This window comes from Martes martes (assembly GCF_963455335.1).
Source record: "Martes martes genome assembly, chromosome: 1".
Lineage (NCBI taxonomy): Eukaryota > Metazoa > Chordata > Mammalia > Carnivora > Mustelidae > Martes > Martes martes.
Genome location: NC_137888.1, coordinates 55,976,161 through 55,983,910, shown reverse-complemented (window position 1 = coordinate 55,983,910; position 7,750 = coordinate 55,976,161). Strand labels below are relative to the sequence as shown.

The following is a 7,750-nucleotide window of genomic DNA, read 5'->3' as shown; positions in this document are numbered from 1 at the left end:
ACAACTAGGAGTCTACTCTCACCTGGGTATAACAAATCACAATTCCTCTGCCAGTGAGGTGAAGGTGAAGACTAAGAAAATGATGGGACTTTTATCCCTACTGAATGATAACAAGATTCCCTCCTGTGGGATCTGTAGAGACCACATGAGAAACCTGGTCTTCTATCCAGGTCCAAAGGTATTAAGATATTCCTCTCCTTTCCTGCTGAGTTGGATTCAGATGAGGCCTAGTGAAGAGTCCTAGGTATTTTGCCAATAACCAGGAGTAACAAGGTACCTGCTCCCCCAGACAAGCATCAAGGAGGCCTCACTGGGAGCTGTAATGAGGTACATCTCCCAATCTCAACCAGAGTGGTATTAGTGGGTGCATACCAGAAAGCCCAATCTCCCCATCCTCACCCAACAGTAAGAAAGACTGCATCTCCTCTCTCCATTGTCAATGGACAGCAAATAGGTAACCTGGACTTTTACTCCCACCATACACTAATGAGGAAACATCCATCTATCAGAGGATGCCTGCTATACTACAAACCTGAATACAACCAAAAGTCTCACATTATAATCAAAATGTCCAGAATTCAGTAAGTCACTCATACAAAAATTACAAAATTTTCTACTAGAATGAGATGAAACAATTGACAAATGCCAATAATGAGACACAGATGTTAGAATTACCTAATAAGAATTTTTTAAGTTCCATAACAAAAATGCCTCAACAATTATGAACATGTGTAAAACAAACCTAAAAAAATATACATTCTTGGGTGCCTGGGTGGCTCAGTTGGTCAAGTGACAGCCTTTGGCTCGGGTCGTGATCCTGAAGTCCTGGGATGGAGTCCCACATTGGGCTCCCTGCTCAGCAGGGAGTCTGCTTCTCCCACTGACCTCTCTCCTCTCATGTTCTCTCTCTCTCTTTCTCAAATAAATAAATAAAAATCTTAAAATATATATATATATATATATATATATATATATATATATACACACACACACACACACACATTCTTGGGAAATCCCTTTTACAAAGATGGCGCCAAAAGCTAAGAAGGAAGCCCTTGCCCCTCACAAAGCTGAAGCCAAAGCAAAGGCTTTGAAGGCCAAGAAAGCAGTGCTGAAAGGTGTCCACCATCACAAAAGAAGAAGAAGAAGAAGAAGAAGAAGAAGAAGAAGAAGAAGAAGAAGAAAAATAAGATCCACACATCACCTATGTTCCGATGACCCAAGACTCTGCATCTCCGAAGGCAGCCCAAATACCCTCAAAAGAGTGTCCCCAGGAAAAACAAGCTTGATCACTATGCCATCATCAAGTTCCCCCTGACTACTGAGTCAGCCATGAAGAAAATAGAAGAAAACAACACGCTTGTGTTCATTGTGGATGTCAAGCACCAGATCAAACAGGCTGTGAAGAAGCTCTATGACATTGATGTGGCCAAGGTCAACACCTTGATCATGCCTGATGGAGAGAAGAAGACATATGTTGACTGGACCTTACTATGATGCTTTGGATGTTGCCAACAAAATGGGGATCATCTAAACTGAGTCCAGCTGGCTAAATCTAAATATAATTTTTTCATCTAAAAAATATGTACATATATATATTCTCAGTAAAGAAATAGAAGATATAAAGAAGGTCGAAATGCACTTTTAAGAAAATAACTAAAATTCTAAAACTCAATAAATAGGCCTAATAGCAAAATGGAGAGTACAGAGGAAAGAATCAGTGAACTGAAAGACAAAACAACAGAAATTAACCAATCTGAACATCAGAGAGAAAATAGACCAGAAAAAAATAATGGGCTTGAAAAAGCTTAGCAAAAGTTCTAACATTCTTGTTATAGGAATCTTAGAAGGAAAGGAGAAAGATGGCTAAAAAAATATTCAAAGAAATAATGGCTGAAAACTTCAACTTTTCAATAAAATAGAAGCTTGCAAATTCAAGAAGTTGAGCAGATGGCAAACAAAACAAACCCAAGGAAATCACACCTAAGCATATTATAATCAAACTCTGAAAACTGAAGACAAAGAAGAAATCTTTGAAGCAAGGGAAAAGAAATGACACCTTACCTCTAGGGGAAAAATAATTCTGTTAACAGCAGATTTCTCATCAGAAGCTATGAAGGCCAGCAAGAAGTGGTACAAGATTTATCAAGTGCTGAAATAAAAGGACTTCAAACCAGTGTTCTTTATCTAGCAAAAATATCCTTCAGAAGTGAAAAGGAAAAACATTGTCAGGTAAAGGAACACTAAGAGAATTTGTCACCAACAGAACTACCCTAAAAGACTGTCTAAATAAAGTTCTCTGAACAGAAAGGAACTGATAAAATAAGAAATCTGGAAACTTAGAAAGAAAAAAAGAAAATAACAAATGAACAATAGAAGAAGAAAAATTATGGGTAAATATCATAGACTTTTCTCATTCTCTTAAATGTTTTAAATTATGCTTGACAGCTGAAGCAAAAATTATAACACAGTTAATGTATTATACAGATTCCTAAATGTCTTGGGAAATATGTAAGACAGTTGTATTCTACAAAAGGATGAGGGTAAAGAGACATAAGGAGAGATAAGATTTCCATAGTTCACTTGAACATCTAAGGAAAAAATAATGTAGGTAAGTCAAAATGGGTTTTCAAAATATGTCTAAGTAATCTAATTAATGGGAGGAGGGGAAATGGAATAATGAGAAACAGAGAACAAACAAAAAAATCAAAACAAAATGGCACACATAAGCCCTAGTTTATAAATAATTACATTAAATGTAAGTGGTCAAAGTATGCAAGTCAAAAGACAGAGACTGGCATACCAACTATATGCTGACTAAACAAAGCTTCAAGCTTAGAAGTATAAATAGGCAGAAATTAAAAAGATAAAAAGATATGCCATTCAAAGACTAATGAAAGAAAGTGGAATGGCTATATAAGTATCAGATAAACTGGACTTCAGAGAAAAGAATATTACCAAGAACTCTACTAAATGCTAAAGGAAAAGTTAACACCAACTGTACACAATTTCTTCTATATAATAAGTGAAAAGGCAATGTGTTACAATCATTTTATAAAACCAGTATTATCCTGATTCCAAAGACAGTACAAAAAGTGAAAACTATAAATCAATATTCCTCATATAGTATAGCCACAAAAAACTTAACAAAATATTAGCAAAAGACTTTGAGCAATACATAAAAAGAAGCATATACCAAAACAATAAGATATGCTTACTCTAAAAGGCAAGGCTGGTTCAATATTAGAAAACCATGTTATCAGGCTAAAAAGGAAAATTTCATGTTAACTGATACAGAAAAAAGTGTGACATTATTTATTCCTCATCAAATTAAAAACTTTCAGAAAACTAGGCACAGAGGAGAACTTTCCCCACTTGATAAAGAACATCTATGAAAAGCCTCTAGACCATATCATTATTTAATGGTGAAAGACTGAAAGCTTTCCCCTAAAAGGATGTCACTTCTATTCACTTCATCACTTCTATTTAGCACAGTTCTGAAAGTGTTAGCTAGTATGTAAAGTAAGCAAGTAAAGGAAGGAAAAGACATACAAATCAGAAAGAAAAAAGAAGTAAAATTGTCCCCATTTGCAGATGACAGGATCACCTATTCAGAAAAATAAAAGATATTTATTTAACTACTTAGTGAGTTCAGCAGGCTCAAAGGATATAAGGTCAACATACAGAATTCAGTAGTATTTTTTACTTAGTAGCAAAGAAAAACACATGGACACCAAAATTAAAACTAGAATACTTGTATAATTTATTTTTTATAAAGAAGAGAAATGCTAAGATGTGCATTTAACAAAACACATACAGGGTCTGTATGTTGAAAATTACAAAATGCTGATGAAAGATCTAAATAAGGGGCACCTGGATGGCTATTGATAAGGTGTCTGCCTTTGGCTCAGGTCATGATCCCAGGGTCCTGGGATCAAGCCCTGCACTGGGCTCCCTGCTCAGCAGGAAACCTGCTTCTCTCTCTGCCACTCCCTTAGCCTGTGTTCCCTCTCTCTCTGTGTCTCTCTCTGTCAAATAAATAAACAAAATCTTAAAAAAAAAAAAAGAAAGAAAGAAAGATCTAAATAAATGGGGAGATACATTGTGCCATAGATTGAAGACAACATACTGAAAGATATACAAACTGATAAAAGTTTACCAGAACTACTATCAAAATCCCAGCAAATAATTTTTAAAGATATAGATAACATTATGCTAAAATATGTGGGATGACAATGGAACTTGGATATTTGATTCTGGAAAATAATAAAAAAGGGATTATCCTATCTGTTTTCAAAGCTTATTATATGCTAAGAGAAATCAAGACTATATGGTACCAATAGATAAATACACACATACATATATCAATTTAATATCACAGAGAACTAAGAAACAGACCCAAAAAGTACAGCCAGTTGGTTTCCTACAAAGGTGCAAAAGCAATTCAATAGAGATTGTATAGCATTTTTAAATAAATAGTGCTGGATCAATTGGAGATCCATATACAAAGGAATGAACCTTGATCTAAACCTCATACCTTATCCAAAAATCTAAAATGTCATGATTACAGTGTAAAATATAAAGCTATAAAAATGTAGAAGATAACATAGGAGAAAACCTTCAGGACCTAAGACTTGGTAAAGAATACTCAGGACACAAAAAAATAAGATCCACAAAAAGTAAACTTTGATGAATTGGACTTCATCAAAGTAAAAAATTAAATACATGGAAACGTTTGGTCTCTGAAAGTCCCTGATAAGAGGATGAAAAGACAAGCTACAGAATGGGGGAAGATATTTGCAAGCCATACATCTGACACTGGATTTAAATCTAAAATATAAAGAACTTTCAAAACTCATCAGTTAAAAAATCCAATTAAAAAATGGGCAAAAGATACAAAGAGACATTTAACCAAAGAGATTCTATAAATGGAAAATACAATAATACTTTAATTAAACTCCTCTTAATGGGACATAGGGAAAAAACTGAATTATAGGGTGCTTACCACCACTATCCAACTCAAAAACAATGGCAGTACAATGAAAATAGAAGCAATATAACTTATGTTTACTTACATCCCTAATCACCCTTCCAACCCCAACACCTAGTCTAAAAAATTACAATCGGTTTTTAATTAATCAATATAGCAAACCTATGAAAGTGAATTAAATGTCTTTAAGCCTTCTATAAGATATAAGCAATGCTAAGTGCTGTATCATCTACCATTCATTTAAACTTCCCAACAACCTTGTGAGAGATATTTTATTATCCTCCTTATAACAAATGAAGAAATTGAGATTCTGGAAGTAAGTCATAACTTGGTAAGTCCATAAAGTTAGTTAAAGTATGAATTCTGAATGTTGATTCTGTACAAATAATTTATTCATTTCTACTTATGGAAGATAGTACAATTTAACTTAAAAACATAATATTAGAGATTTCCATATTGTGCCAACATGAAGTAACAAGGACTGGATTTATCCTCTCACCTGAAAGAATTTTTAAAATTATATATAAAATATGACACAAAAAGCTCCTAAAATATTGAATGTCAATCACGGAAGGAGCATGACACAAAGGAGAGCAAATGCAGAGCCTGGTAGTCTCACAGAATTGAAGAGATGAGGCTGGAGTAAAGGAGACCAATGTAACTAGAGTTTATTACAAGGGAAAGTCCAGGAGAAAAGAGATTTCACAAAAAGTTCTACACCTCTGCAAAGTCTCAATCAGTTAAGTACTAATTAGCATATGGATGTGAAGAAACTACCCAAGGTGAGGGAGAAAAGCATCCAAGGGATTAGAGAAGGAATCAGCAAACCATAGCCCGTGGGTTGTGTTAGTAAATAAAATTGTATTGGAACGCAGTCACACCTATCATTTACATCTTATATATGAGTAGCTTCAGTGCTCATATATTGAGCACCTGGGTGGATCAATAGGTTGAGCATCTGCCTCTGGCTTGGGTCATGATCTCAGGATCCTGGGATCAAGTCCCACATGGGGTTCCCTGCTCAGTGGGGAGCCTGTTTCTCCCTCTGCCTCTTCCCCACCCCGGTCTGTCCTCTTCTCTCAAATAAATGAATAAAATCTTAAAAAAAAAAAAAATATATATATATATATAATACACAAATATAATATATATAATGTGTATGTATGTAATATATATGTATGTTATATATAATATATATGTATATTTATTATACACAAACACAATATGTATGTATATGTATGTGTATGTATATGTATATATGACTACCTTCATGCAGTAATAGCAGAGTTCTGTAGTTACAATGAACCTGTATGTCTCACAAGCTTAAATTCTCTATTATCTAGCCCTTGAAGAAAAAGTTTACAGACCCCTGAATTAGAACCACCAATCCTACAAACCAGGACTGGGAGTATTGTAAGGCAAGTATGGTGCCTAGTACACAACATTTTAGGAGGCATGTATTCTCCTGTGTAGACCCTGAACTTGCATGAACCACATTAAATTTTGCACCCGTGACATCTTGCTCTCCTCACCCTAGTTCCAGCACTGCTATGAGCTTGTATGGGACAGGAATAGCCAGTTCACATGAGCTATAGTGCAAAAGCTCATAATTTACAGAGCAATGGTTAAAGAATTTAGAGCAATTTTGTCTTAGTTCTAGGAAAAAAATTAGTCATACACTTAAAAGCTTCTCTAGTTCAACCTAATGGAACTAACTTAAAAGCAAGACCCAAATGGAACAAACTGTTTCTAAGTAACTTAACCAAATCCCAAAACAAAGATCGAGTATACAAGCACACAACAAGGTAAAGATTTAAATGTCTGGAATTCCAATAAAAAATTACCAGGCAGGGAATGCCTGAGTAGCTCAGTTGTTTAAGTGTCTGCCTTTGGCTCAGGTCATGATCCCAGGGTACAGAGACTGAGTCCTGGTCTCCATCTGTTGTGCTCTCACTCTCTCTGAGAAATTAAAAAAAAAAAAAAAAATCAGGTAGGGGAGCCTGGGTGACTCAGTTGATTAAGCAGCAGACTCTTGATCTCAGCTCAGGTTTGGATTTCAGGGTTGTGAGTTCAAGTGCCACAGTGGGCTCCATGCTGGAGAAAAAGATTTAAAAAATTACTGGGCAAACAAAGAAAAAGAGGAACAATGGCAAACAAAGGAATCAATCAGTTGAAAGTGCCCCAGAAATGACACAGATGAGAAATTAGTAAACAAGGAATTTTTAAGTTATTTTAGTTGTATTTCATATATTCAAGAACCTAGAGGGAAGACTGCATATGCTAAGTAGATGAATACAAAGACAAAAAAGGCACAAATCAAACTTCTAGAGATGATAAAAACAATGTCTAGGAGGAAATCTGCATTGGGTGTGATTACAGCATATGAACCATTACAGGAGAAAATGATTAGTGAGCTAGAATACATGACAAATAAAAATATCTCTTATAAAACTGTAAGAGAAAATTCACTGAAAAAAAAATTGGGGCATTAATGAGCTGTGGTACATTTTCAAGCAATCTGAAATATATGTAATCAGAGTCCCAAAAGAAAAGGAAAAAAGAGAAGGGAGAAGAGAAACTATAAACCTGTAGATCAAAAAAACTCAACCAACCCAAAGGAAAGAAAAATGAGGAAAACTACATGAAAACACATCATAATCAAATTCCTCCAAAATACTGATAAAGGAAAAATATTTTAAAAAGCCAGAGGAAAAAAGATATGTTATGTACAAAGACACATAACCTCTGATGACAACATTT

At 34.8% G+C, this 7,750-nt stretch overlaps 1 pseudogene across 1 annotated transcript; it reads left to right on the top strand.

The window, feature by feature from the left end:
- Positions 1-1,027: 1,027 nt before the first annotated feature.
- Positions 1,028-1,534, top strand: LOC308340377 (large ribosomal subunit protein uL23-like; annotated as a pseudogene). Its single transcript has 2 exons — positions 1,028-1,151; positions 1,183-1,534. The product of its transcript is annotated as a large ribosomal subunit protein uL23-like (transcript).
- The last annotated feature ends 6,216 nt before the right edge of the window (positions 1,535-7,750 follow it).